Source organism: Magnolia sinica, chromosome 14 (genome assembly GCF_029962835.1).
Source record: "Magnolia sinica isolate HGM2019 chromosome 14, MsV1, whole genome shotgun sequence".
Classification (NCBI taxonomy): Eukaryota; Viridiplantae; Streptophyta; class Magnoliopsida; order Magnoliales; family Magnoliaceae; genus Magnolia; species Magnolia sinica.
Window position 1 is genome coordinate 62616261 of NC_080586.1, and position 14776 is coordinate 62631036.

The 14776-nt window shown below is 37.8% G+C and overlaps 1 non-coding gene across 1 annotated transcript; it reads right to left on the reverse strand.

Annotated features, from left to right (window-relative positions):
- Positions 1-209: 209 nt before the first annotated feature.
- LOC131226420 (small nucleolar RNA R71) lies at positions 210-316 on the reverse strand. Its single transcript, XR_009161806.1, has one exon. It is a non-coding gene; the product is annotated as a small nucleolar RNA R71 (small nucleolar RNA).
- Positions 317-14776: the final 14460 nt, after the last annotated feature.

A 14776-nucleotide genomic window follows, 5' to 3' on the forward strand; every position in this document is an offset into this window, starting at 1 on the left:
ATTTACACTTAAAAGAGTTTGATGAGATCATAACCACTTTATATTTTCTTAATGTGTCTAATGACACGGCCAGGTTGAAACACTTTCCCTTTTCTTTGAAAGAGAACGCTGAGATGTTGTTACATTCACTACGTCCACGATCTCTCGGTAGATGAAATGACATGACAAGGGAGTTCATAAAGAAATTTTTTTGACACCATAAAACGAACACCCTCAGAAAGTTAATCATGAACTTCACCCAAAAGAAAGATGAAACATTATTCCAATGTTGGGAGCGGTTCAAGGATCTTGTCAGTTCATGCTCATAACATGGTTTTGAAATGTGGCACATTAACATCTTCCATGCACCAATTATCGCATAATGTGCAATGGGAAATTCATAAACAAAAATGTCGATGATGTGTGGGATTATTTAGATAAACTTGCTGAAAACGCACAGTCATGAGACACCTCCCTGAAATCAAGCACCACTTTTAGGCCCACTCAATTAAAGGAGAGGGGCGGAATATACCTTCTAAAAGAGGATGATGATATCAAAGCTAAAGTGGCTAATCTCATAAGGAAATTTGAAGCCATGGAACTAAAGAAGGATAAGGCTAAGGAAACTGTTTGCGGTATTTGTTCCTACAACATTCACACAACTGAAATTGCCCAACAATACCTGCTATTCAAGAGGTACTGAATGAGCAATCTAATGCCATGAATAATTACCAAGGGCCTTTCAATGGACCCACCACCAATACATACAATCCTTATTGGAGAAATCATCACAATTTCAGTTGGATCAATGAAAAAGCTGCTACTTAAGGATTTTTTAATCAAATTCCAAATCAAGGGAAACCTCAAGAGGATTTGGTTCTAAAGCATTTTCAAAATCAAGAGCTTTTCAATCAGGGGATGCTACAAGCCTTTCAAGACCTTACAAAGGCCATTTAAGGGCTTGAGATAAAGAATGTGATTGGGAATAAGGGAAGCCTTATAGCTCAACCTCTTCCCAATCCAAAACCGCAATATGAAGTCAGTGACCCAAGCTCTTTAAATCAATGGAGCAAGCTAAATCTATCACCACTCTTAGGAGTGGGAAGACCAGTGACAAAACCATTCGGGTCAGGGCTGAAAAGTCTAAGGACCCGAAAGAGGATAACAATAATAGATTCAGCACTGCTCCACAAGAATATGATCCAGAACTTCAAAGCAAGTCGATTGCTCCATTTCCCCAACGGTTGATTGCACCAAAACCTCTCTCTAACTCTTAAGACATTTTAGAGGTGCCGAAACAAGTGAAGGTTAATATACCTCTACTGGATGTCATTAAACAAATACCTTAATATGCTAAATTTCTGAAAGACTTGTGTATGACCAAAAGAAGGCAAAATATTCAAAAGAAAATCTTTTTAACAGAAAAAGTGAGTGTCATCCTGAAGCAAGATGTGTCATAGAAATATAAAGATCCTGGTAGCCCAACCATTGCTTATGTAATTGGGAATTACCAGATTGAGCATGCACTTCTTGACTTCGGAGCGAGTGTAAATCTGATCCCTTACTCAGTGTATGAACAACTGGGTCTAGGTGAATTAAAACCCCTCCCGACCATATTACAACTTGTCGATCGCTCAGTTTATGTATTGAGGGATAATTGAGGATGTGTTGGTCCAGGTTGACAAATTTTACTACCAGATAGATTTTATCATCTTGGACACTCAACCCATTATGGACATAAGGACTCAAATTCTCGTCATTCTTGGTCACCCATTCATTGCTACATTAAACATAATCATTAACTGCAGGAATGGAGTCATAAGTTTGTCTTTTAGAAATATGACATTAGAACTAAATATCTTTTTTAATACAGGCAAACAGTTAGAGGAAGATGACGATTACCACGATATTAATCTAATTAACTCTTTCATGGAAGATAGAACTTTTCCGACGTTATCCTTTGACCCTCTAGAGATGTGCCTGGCCTACTCCCATGATTTAGATGATGATGTGATTAGGGAGATGGGAACCATGCTGGATACTATGCCAGTGCTTGAAGTTAACTGGTGGAAGCCACAATTTGAAGAATTACCCCAAAGTGATGTAGTGCCTTTACCATCTACCCTCAAGGCATCGAAGCTTGACTTAAAATCTTTGCCCTCTAATTTGAAATATGTCTATTTAGGTCAAGATGAGACATACCCGGTGGTGATTTCTTCCCACCTTTAGCAAGAACATGAGAGTATGCTTATCTCTACTCTCATTGAAGAAAGGAAGAGAGAGAAATCCTATTGCGCCATTCGCACAACCTCTTCTTAGAGAAATCCTGTTGCGCCATCTGGGCAACCCCTTGTTGGGGAAATCTTGATGCATCATCTGTGTAACCCCTTTTTGGGAAAATCCTTTTGCGTCATCTGCACAACCCCATTTTGGGGAAATCTTGTTGCGCCATCCGCGCAAACCCCAGCCTGTTGTGCTTATCCATGCAAAACCCTCTGAGGAAAAAGCCCCATGTGACGCTTCATGTGGAACAATGTCCAAACAAGATGCATTTTATGTCCTGAAGAACCCTTTGCGTGAACTCGCGCAACCACTTCTGCAAAGAAAACCCTTTACGCGAACTTGCGCAACCACTTTTACAAAGAAAACCCTTTGCACGAACCCACACAACCACTTCCATAAAAAACCCTTTGTGCGAGCCACGCAACCATTTCTGCAAAGAAGCCTTTGCGCCACTTTATGTGGAGACATGTCCAAGAGAAATTCCCATGTGCCACTTTTCTCTCTCCTTTGTCTTAATGCAAAGCTTTTATTATCCTGAAGCAAGTCCCATACACCCTTCTCTCTCTCCTTTGTCTTAATGCAAGAATTTTATTATCTCGAAGCAAGTCCCATGCACCACTTTGAGAGGAGTTTGTCTTAATGTAAGGTTTTTGTTGTCCTGAAGTAAGTCCCATGTGCCACTTTGAAAGGAATATTGTCCAGACAGAAGTTAACTTGTCCAAACAGAAGCAAGATTGTCCAGACAGAAGCCTCTTGCACCATATTCCATGCTCTCTTGTCTTAATGAAAGCATTTTGTGCCATTCTCTATCTTGAAGTAAACCTTGTGCACTCCACCTTGACTAAAGCTTGTGCACCCCACTTATGATGGAGGGTCTCAAGGAGCTCACAGAGGAGAGAGAAATTTGAAGCGTAGAGAAAGAGTTCCAAGAGAAAGAAAGTTTGTCCGCACGACTGGAAAGATGAACGTAAGGATGATCAAAACCTGTCGCATGACTAGATCAAGGGTTTCAAGTCCACACAACCCATCCACCTTTGCGATGAACATCAAAAGCATCGAAATGCTGCCAAAATCACCATCGGGTTGTGTTCTCTTTCATTCATTGTGTTGATTGATTGTACTCTGTTTCTAGAATCAAGGGATATCCGAGGATGTAAATGAACTCAGAATGAATAACATCTTGTGATCATTGTTCTCTCATCGAATTCTTTATTATCATTGAATAAAATTTCCCAAATCAAATGCATTCGTTTCTTGTCAAAAAAAATGTTGACTTTGCTGGGGATTTCTTTTCAATGGTAATTTAGAAAATATTCAGAGAACATTTATCACTTTTTGGCGTCTGTATAGACGCCAAAATGGCGATTCTCAGTGGGAACATCCTCCCCTTCATTTCTAAAAAGAAAGTATAATTTTATTTAATCAAAGTAACTAACACTCTGTTTTGAATGACAGGTATACCGCAATGGCCTTTCTCCCGACTAATGTGGTTATCTACTTCACATCGGTAGCATAGCAAGATGATAAAGGATGGTTGATGGTAACATCCAAAGATGAAAGGTCCAATCTTGTCTCACAAAGAATATCGTCCTGCCGAGTATAGATAACAGGTTGATCATGTGAAATGTTACGAGGCGCAGTTTTACCTCACTCACTTAGATTATCCTCCTCAACAGCATCAGTAAATGCAGTTTTCACTTTCTCCTTCAATATCAGCGACTATCATGAACAACATTTCTCCCTAAGGCCTTTAGATAAGAAGTTAGTTTGACTGAATTAGGCACTGCATGCCAACGAGTAGATGAATTAATTAACAAATTCATCAGTCAATAGAGAACCGTGGGGGCATCGTGTTCACAACTTGCCAAATAGAAAAGCAAGTCAATTTGAAAAGAATCAAAGTGAAGCTACTCAACTCTCATATGAATCGACTATTTCAAAGTCTAAAGAGAACAACAATAGATATTGCCGAAGAAAGAAAAGCAAAACAAAGAATCATTAAAAGTAAAGAATCGAATCACTCGATAAAGAAAACATGGGTGATTCTACAATTAATAAAGTAAAGAAAGGGTTCGGACAATTTAATGACTAAGGGAAACATACAGTCGAAGAAGAACAATATACTTCCTATGAAGAATCAATGGCTAGCTACAGAGAAATCAAAGGAAATGAAGCAAAGAAGAAAAAGGTATTCTACCGAAGATGATCGATGATAGTAGAAATTGTCATAAAGAAGATATATGGAATCAGCAAGAAAGTAAGGACATATGGTCCCGATTGAAAACATTTGCTCCATAGAAGAACAGACAATAAGAAAGCAAACAATTATATTCATCATGGGGGCAAATTTTCATCAATATACCTACCAGTTAAACAAAATATATCATCCTTGAATACTAAGAAGATCCACGGCATTTTAACTCAGAAGATTCACGGCATTTTGACTCAAAAGATTCACTCTGTTTTGACTTAGAAGATTCACGGCATAATTATTCAGGGGGCAGACAAAAGCATACAAAATACGTTATCTTTGAAGATAAATTACAGTTTTGATTTTGAAGATTATTAACATAATACTTCCAAATCAAAAGGGGGCAAGATAAACAAAGTCTCAAAATGCAAGTCTCAGAATACGAAGTCTCATAATACAAAGCCTTAGAATGTCAAGTCTCAGAACGTCGATGTCATACATGAATAAAAGGCAGATTCCCAAGTATATCAAGTTGAAATATATTACTATTGTCGAGCACTGACGATGATTGCTGGATTAGATTAGCAAAACTACCATTGCCATCGCCAAATCGCTTGTTCGTTATTCTACTATTGAAGTTTATTGAAATTGATATTATTACCAAGTTGAAGCTCCATTCGGATCAAATTTTATAATATCATCAACAGCAGCAGGGGCGATATATCAATCATTGATCTGTTACCTTCAGTTATGGATTTGTTATCTCTAGCAAAGCCTGTACGACAACTATCACGTCAACGGCAACAGTTTATCATTCAAGGCAAGCTAGCCAAGCCATATATGACCAACTACACATAAGGCCTATCACCATCGTCATTCAGGCAGCAGTGAGAAGCCATTGGCCCTAAAAAGCTTGTGAAGGCCATCATATGCATACCCATGTGGGCAACAGACGGAGCCAATGACTAAAAACCCTAAAAGGCCAAGAAGTCGTCAACGGCTAGTCACGCGTAACACCAATGTCATTTATATAACTTTCTGACAGCGTCACGGGGAACGGATGAAACTGCCCTCCCGTGAATGGGTCTGACCTTGCAGATGAAGAAAATACGGGCTGCAGTGTGCACTCTTTGTCCATGTCCATAAACATGCCAACCATGCATAAGACCCCCCAGATCTCTGGCTTGATCACTACAAGAAAAACAGGCAAAGGCTACGGCCAAAAACCGTAGCAAAAGCCCTTTTGCTACGGATATGATCCATAGCATGTCCGTCGCTATTGGTGGGGTAGCTAAAGGTCTAGTTATGAATTATTTCCGTAGCCATGGATTCAATAGCTACGAATTATATCCAAGGCAATAGATACCAATAGCTACAGATTATATCCGTAGCAATATCTTTGGCTACCCCACCAATAGTGACGGACGTGCTACGGATCTTATCCGTAGCAAAAGGGTAGCAATAGATACCAATAGCACCAATAATATCCGTAGCAATAGATACCAATAGCTACAGACAAAAGCCGTAGATATAGCTATGAATTATATTTGTTGCTATTTTTTAAAAAATTGTAATAATACGACCTATTTCCATTGAAGAACCTCCTGTGATTGATAACTCATCTAAGCTTAATGCTGATAGAAATAGTACATAAAATGCAATTAGAAAAAAAATGATGCATTTATTACAAATAGCAATCAAATCATACAATGCATCCTACATTCACATTTCTAAATAAATAATACTTCACTTTGCTCAACCTATCATAAGAATTACAACTAAGGCGTGCCCTCATATGCAAGAAACAAATACACTCCAACATAGTAAACACCCTCCATATGCATTCAATAATGCTTTTACAGAATTTTCTTCCTTCAGACGGTCAATTTCAGCAATTGCAGAAGATATAGCTTCTTCTTTCCTTGAAACTATAGATGTAACTTCTGTGGACTTTGACACAAGATCACTTTCAAGTTCTGAAACCCTTCCCTTGAGAAAATGAATTTCATCCTCCACTGACTTCTTTAGCTTGTCAGTCTATATAAATCAACATTTGTATACACAATCAAATAAGCATGCCTTTGTACACATCTCAAAAGGACGAAAGACAAAAAAAACACTTATATATGAAGAAATCAAAAATGAACCTACAAATCTTCTAAACTATGGCAAAATCCAACATGAGTAATGTGTTCAAACCTAGGATGCACTTTTAAACTCAAAACCTAGGTTTAGGTTATAGGTTATAACTTTAGGGAATTGAGAATAGGTTAAGGTTTAGGTTTAGGAAATCGGGTTTGAGTTCCGGATCGAGTTTAGGTTTGGGTTTTCAAGTTTAAGTTTAGGTTTAAGTTAGGGAGTTGAGATTAGGATTAGGTGTAGGTTTAGGTTTAGGGATTTGAGAATACATTTAGGTTTTAGGTTTAGGTTTAGGTTTTAGGTTTTAGGTTTTGTTTATAGGTTTAGGTTTTAGGTTTTAGGTTTAGGTTAAGGTTAGGTTATAGGTTATAAGTTTAGGTTATAGGTTATAGGTTATAGGTTAAGGTTTAGATTATAGGTTTTGGTTTAGGTTAAGGTTAAGGTTTAGGTTTAGGTTACAGGTTATAGGTTATAGGTTAAAGCTTTAGGGAATTGAGAATAGGTTAAGGTTTAGGTTTAGGAAATCAGGTTCGGGTTTGAGATCGGGTTTAGTTTGGGTTTTCAAGTTTAGGTTTAGGTTAAGGAGTTGAGATTAGGATTAGGTGTAGGTTTAGGTTTAAGGATTTGAGAATACATTTAGGTTTTAGGTTTAGGTTTAGGTTAAGGTTATAGGTTTAGGTTAGGTTTAGGTGTAGGTTGTAGGTTATAGCTTTAGGGAATTGAGAATAGGTTAAGGTTTAGGTTTAGGAAATTGGGTTCGGGTTCGGGATCGGGTTTAGGTTTGAGTTTTCAAGTTTAGGTTTAGGTTTAGGATAGGGAGTTGAGATTAAGATTAGGTGTAGGTTTAGGTTTAGGGATTTAACAATATATTTAGGTTTTAGGTTTAGGTTTAGGTTTTAGGTAGGTTTAGGTAATAGGTTCAGGTTTAGGTTTTAGGTTTAGGTTATAAGTTATAAGTTTAGGTTATAGGTTATAGGTTATAGGTTAAGTTTTAGGTTATAGGTTTTGGTTTAGGTTAAGGTTATATGTTTAGGTTTAGGTAAAGGCTTAGGTTATATGTTTAGGTTAAGGCTTAGGTTTAGGTTATAGGTTAGGGAATTGAGAATAGGTTAAGGTTTAGGTTTAGGAAATCGGGTTCGGGTTTAAGATCAGGTTTAGTTTGGGTTTTCAAGTTTAAGTTTAGGTTAAGGAATTGAGATTAGGATTAAGTGTAGGTTTAGGTTTAAGGATTTGAGAATACATTTAGGTTTTAGGTTTAGGTTTAGGTTTTAGGTTTAGGTTAAGGTTATAGGTTTAGGTTAGGTTTAGGTGTAGGTTATAGGTTATAGGTTACAGGTTATAACTTTAGAGAATTGAGAATAGGTTAAGGTTTAGGTTTAAGAAATCAAGTACGAGTTCGGGGATCAGGTTTAGGTTTGGGTTTTCAAGTTTATGTTTAGGTTTAGGTTAGGGAGTTGAGATTAGGATTAGGTGTAGGTTTAGGTTTAGGGATTTGAGAATACATTTAGGTTTTAGGTAGGTTTAGGTAATAGGTTCATGTTTCAGTTTTAGGTTTAGGTTATAGGTTATAAGTTTAGGTTATAGGTTATAGGTTATAGGTTATAGGTTACAAGGAACAACAGATGAGTCTATCTCCTTTCCCTTTGCAAAATCAATATTACCAATATGAAGAATAGTAGCTACAACCCTGAAAATAGCCACCTGAAGAGAATAGTAACTATCGGAAATCTGATTGAGCAACCAAATCCAAGAAATAATTTCTACCTAGAGGTGAACCCAACATAGCATCAGATTAACAGAGGAAGGCTGACCTGTTCTTGCTCGCTGATTCTAACTATATCCATAGCCCTCCTGGTTGCAAGATATTCATGAGCATCATTTACTTCATCTAGATCATAACAATTAGATTGGTTGAGGTAATGGAATGATTTGGGGTTCCCCAATTTGTACTTCTCAATATCCTGCAAGGTTGAGTCCATAATTCCAAAATCATGGCTCTTTAAGTATAAAAAAATGGCATATAGTCTTATGACGCAAAGAAAGTAAATGAGACGGTAGCTGTTTATCTCAGACAGATAAGGAAGTAAGTAAGGTGAAAGAGGAGAATAACTACCTTAGGTGGTGCTGAACAAAGAAGGTAAAAGCAATGGTAGTTTCTCTCAGGATCTGAATCTCCCGAGACCATCTTTATTCTCATGCTGAAGTGGCCAAACAGATAAGAGCCCTTGGATTGAAATCCAGTCCCTTTAAACAAAAACATAAAAAATTAAAAAAAAAAATCCAGTCCTTGGATTGAAATCCAGTCCCAATTGTAATTAGATTGGCACTTAGATTTGCAAATTAGTAGATTTTAATCTATCTATCAAGTAAGAACGTTTTTTACTTCTTTGAGAAATGACACTGAAGTGACCCAACAGAAGCTTTGTAAGTGCACTCAATTTTGCATTAAGTCCATTTGTACCATTGATCAGATGACTAACATAGTCGATTCCCCTGATTTTTGGGCTATGGCCCATCTGTATGATTGTGTAGGCCACTACATATGGGACAAATTGATGGCTGTCCAAGCATGTTTTAGCTGTCCATTTGTTTTCTAGACTTTGCTCCATCTGATGGATTGACTGCTAATTTGACTAGGAACAGGGCCCCACTGATGGACAGCTTGGATCTTGCAGTTGTTTTCTATCTAGGCACATGTGATGGCATGTAAAGTGGTTGTTGGATTGTAAGAGATTTTCAAGTCTCATTGCATCTTCATGCATTCAAAGAAAGGATAGTAAGTGTATGACTGCAGTTATGGCCCTTGATAGAGTGGAATGGCGGAAAAAGATGTATGTAGCCAACCCCAATTAGTTGGTATAAGGCTTAGATGATGATGACCAGCTTCTAGTTAGAGCCAACATGGTCTGGCATGCATTTGGAGTATGTGGAAAACAACACTCACAGTAATGGGCTTCCATTCTTCCACATTTTCCCCTCCAAATTACAAGATATCCACTGGAAGGTCTAGAAGATATCCCACTTAGGAACTGGGAATTTCTAATATATCCTTAGAAAATTGAAGCTTCCAAAAACTAATAAAACTGAAAAATATTAGCCACCCATGTAAATCATGAATAAGCAAAATGCATGAGAGGAGAATTGATTTCAGAAAGTGAATAGTGAAGCTAAGAGAAATGCTTTGGTTTCCAATTTTGAACCAACGCTCAGCACTCTCAACATAAATATGTCATCATATCAGGATCACACACATTATATTATATAATGATATCATTTTAATACTTCATAAGGACGTGATAATATTTTTACTTTACTAAACTTCACAATTCTTACACCGAAACATGAGACACTTCCCAAGTTACAGCAATTACTTACAATGCTATGTTATTGAGAAACAAAGGTATGTGGTTTGGAATTGTTACAGGCTTAGAGCTATACAATTTTGTAAAAACTTGAAATTTAGGAAGCATGTGTGGTTCCTTGTGTCTATTACTATCACAAGAGATTGCCCATTACAGAATACAGAAGTGTTGTAGCCATATTGATACATGATTCATATACTACATAACGCTTTAATTATTGGAAAAAAATGGTAATTCATATACAATATAACTATACCTTTAAAGGTCCAGCTGAATAATACATAACATAGTTGTATTAGTATATGAGTTAAGAGGACTGTTGTGTGTTAGCTGTGGTTTGCTAGAGAAGAGTATGACCTGCCACAAGCTACAACAATGTCATCAAATCGACTTTCGCCAAACCCATTCTGAAGTTGCTGCTCTATCTCCCTAATTGCTTCAATGTAGCCCCTGAGAAATAAACAATGACAAGGGAAGCAAGAACTGTTATATAATCTACATGCTGAACAGAGTGGATGAACCAAGCATACACTTATTTAAGAATAAGATAAAGCACAGTCATCAAATTTTATCAATTATATGCATTATTTTAAGATTTTTTTTTTATGTGGCCAACAATCTTTTACCTTTATAATTAACTATTGCTAAACTTGGATGCATAAGTTATCGATGATCATATAAAAAATACAGAAACAATCAATATTGCAACTACCGCCCTTACTATTTATATGAATGAAATAGGCTCAAAATTGCAATTATGTTGCTTTCTACTAAGACTTGAAAGGAAGACAACCAGTCCTCCATGCTTGTCTATGCATATGCAAAAACTTTATAGATTGGAAACAAAAAATTGCATCACCAGTCCTCCATGCTTGTCTATGAGTATTGGGTGTTGTATTTATCATTTTGGGTTCCAAACCTGTTCACAACTTTCTGAGACTCATGAGATTGTGGTCGTGATGTTTTCTATTCGAGTCCAATTGTTAAGGCATTCGAAGAGTGCACATCTTTGAACCTCTAGTTTCAAAACAGAAACTAGCTACTTAGTGGTTGGTTTCAAAAGAGAACTAGCTTCTCAATGGTTAAGGGTGAGGAACTGGGATAGGCTGGTAGATAGTATTTTTGGAAAACCAGGAGTTCATATACATGTGCATGTGTGGCAGATATGCATCTGATACATTTCTGATATTGCAATCTTTAAAAAGGATGAGTATCCTTGTTATTAGTCCATCTAGTGGTTACAAGATTGTTTTATTTTTACAACATGGCTTTGGGTTCAAGTCACCAATTGGAGTATATTTTGTTCTTTCACGCCTGGTGGTCAGCTTGAGAATGTATAAATCATGTACGGAACAGATCTGGAAAATTCCCTAGACAATGGAACGGCCAAGACTCTTTTCTGTTCCACATTGTCCATAGACTCTTTCTGTTCCACATTACCCATCTTATTTCTCTCTCTTTCTTTCTTACATGGAATTCTTATTATAAGTAGAACTAAAAGTGAGTTAGTGATTATGAAACCCAAATGAGAGTAACAACCAACCCCAAACATAAGCCTTGGTGGGAGAGAACAGAAGGATGGTGTTGCTAAGAGATAACGTACTCGACACATACGAATAGCATACTTTGTTTAGTGTTAAAAAGAAAACTCTGTTGGTGTCATAATTGAAATGCGAGATTAAGGTGAAGCTTGTTCAGCAGTTCTGAATCCCATTCTTTTTCCACCTCGTGAAGCAATTTTCCTTTTTGGACTGCTTTTAGCCTGCATATTGATAAGTATTTCTTGTTCCTTAACATGCATATTTTCTTTTGGACTTTGACATATTCTATTTCCTTTTTAAAAAAAATAAAATAATTGTTACTCAAGATCTCGAGCATGCTTTTTAAACGATTGTTCAGTACTTGTGCCCCAGTTTATGGGATTTATCTCTCTAGATATGAATACTGGAGGCAATTAGTTGCAACTTAAAGTTTTAACTTCAGTTTTCATGTTCTTCCTACTGGACAGCCATAGCTCTTTCTAAAGATCATAAACCTAATAGAAGTGATGAGCGTAAGAAAATTGAGAATGCTAGAAGAGTTGTTATGTGGGCTGGTAATTCTGAATTTTATTCTAACTAGTCCTTGGAACAACTCAGAACTTCGTGGTTATGTTTTAGAGTAATGCACACAACTCTAAAACATCAGTGCTCATCCACTAATGAAACTGACAAAATATGCATTCTCTAGTGCTCGCTACAAATAAAAACCAAAACTGTAATGGCGTTACCCACAAGGCAGGCCAAAACAGACTGTATGAAAGAAAAGCAAAAGAAAGTAAAGCAGGCTACAGATTCTTGCGCCTGATAGACTAGTTCATTGATGCCCAGAAGGCAGCTAGACAGCATAACTCTCATTTTAGAATGGCTAGCCACCACACACGTTGACAGACCTTGGGCTAGCCCAATGCATGCAGGAATGCTAACTGTAGACACTTATCTACAAACACCAAACAAGTGCCGCAAGCACAAACATGGCACACACATGTGAGCTTGGAGCCCTATTCATCAGGTGGGCCCGTGGTTTCCACACCCATGTTGTTGTATCATGTAAACAGTGATTGGAAGTTAGAATTTTTCTTAATCTGGGTACTGACATGAGTTTGAAAAAGAGAACTAATATGATCTCTCTCAAACCTGCCACTCGTGTAGAACATCCAAACCGTGAACATGGTATGCCCCACCCTACTTGCTGATCTGTGCTCTAGATGGGCCACACCAATATGTCAAATCAGATCGTCGTCTGTCCATTGATTCCAACAGTTTGGCACATCTGATGATGAGCAGACTGTCTTGATTTTTGTGCCAAATGAACTTCATGATGGGGCCTACCATTTTCATTTTGACAGGAAAGATGGTATGGTGCCACAAGGGCAATGATTTATCTTGAAGGTGATCCATTCTCTACTGAAAAAGTGTAGTTTAAGAAATGATCTTCTAAAACACTGATATATTAAACAGAGGAATTTTATCAAACAGATAACATGCATGAAATATAGCCATTTCATCAAACAGATAGCATGCAATTTCATCTAGCCATTTCACCAAAAAGATAGCACGCCATTTCACCAAACAAATAGCAGGCCATTTCATCAAACAGTTAGCATGTATCAAATCTGAAAGACAAAGAAAGAGAAGAAGATATCAAACATTTGGAGAGGAGCTTAACAACATGTGTTTCTTCGGGTAGAAGCTTCATGGCTACTGCAATGGAGAGAGATAGAAGAGACGGCAGAGATGCATAGGAGAGAGAGGGAGGAGAATGAGAGAGATGGATCAGAGATCGGGAGGGAGAGAGAGGATTGGGAAACAGAGAGAGAGAGAGAGAGAGAGAGAGAGAGAGAGAGAGAGAGAGAGAGAGAGAGAACGCCCTTTTTGGGCATGGCTCTGTTTTGAGCACGCGCCCAAATTTAGGCATCGTTTGGTGGGACAGACCATGGACGGTCCTGATAGGGGCTCCATGGGGCCCACCATGATATATTTGCTTTATCCATTTCGACCATTAATTTTATTAAATTATTTTAATATATGATTCCAAATTTCAGATAGATTGAAGTCCCAAGTGGACCACACTATATGAAGCAAATGTGATTTAATTTCCATGTTTCCTACCGTGTGGTCCACTTGAGCCTTCGATCTAGCTAATTTTTTTATTTCATGCTCTAAATTAATATTTTCAAATAGATGGATGGCTTAAATAGAACATATATATTTTTTTAGGCCCCATAGAACCCCGTACAACACCATTAATTGCTAATTGTGTGTCAACTTTTTAGCTACGGATTAAATCCGTAGTAACTGTAGCTACGGTTTATATCCATATCAAAAAACTAACGTGGTCTGTATCCTTTGCCCCTTTTTTTGGTAGTGGATTTTAGCAATAACTCATGAGGAAGGGCTTAAACCTACTCATTGATGGACTGGTGGCCTTGAGTTTGGTACCCCAGAGGTAGCCTTGTGAGCTCCGTGAACTCTAAAGAGTTACTGTAGCCGACCCCGTGTGTAAATCCAACCGAGTTTATAGCCCTGGTAGCTTCACTGAGCCCCTTTGACGGATCGCAGTTTGTGAACTCACTAGGTTGTGAGAAGTTCAGCGAACTCATAAGAGTTATAGAGACCATCACATGAGACCCAACTCCAGCTACTTAAGAATCTAAAAAACTGTGTTGCTCCACTACTTAAGAGCTAAAACTGTGTCGCTCCACTACTCAAGAGTCTAAACTGTGTGTGGAAGTGTGAGTCCAGTCAAGTCCAATCTAGTCAAGTCAGTCCAGTCAAGTCCAGTCTAGTCAAGTCCAGTTTAGTCAAGTTAAGTCCAGTCAAGTCTGGACAAGTTTAGTCTTGTCTAGTCAAAGTATGGTTAGTCAGGACTAGCTCCACTACTCAAAAGCATAAATTATGTGTAGCATCAAAATGCTGCAGATATATATATATTTTAGCAATAACTCATGAGGAAAGGCTTAAACCTACTCATTGATGAACTGGTGGCCTTGAATTTGGTACCCCAAAGGTAGCCTTGTGAGCTCCGTGAACTCTAAAGAGTTACTGTAACCAACCCCGTGTGTAAATCCAACCGAGTTCATAGCCCCGGTAGCTTCACTGAGCCCCTTTTATGGATCGCAGTTTGTGAACTCACTAGGCTGTGAGAAGTTCAGCGAACTCATAAGAGTTACAGAGACCATCACGTGAGACCCAACTCCAACTACTTAAGAGTCTAAAAAACTGTGTTGCACCACTACTTAAGAGCTAAAACTGTGTTGCTTCACTACTTAAGAGCCTAAACT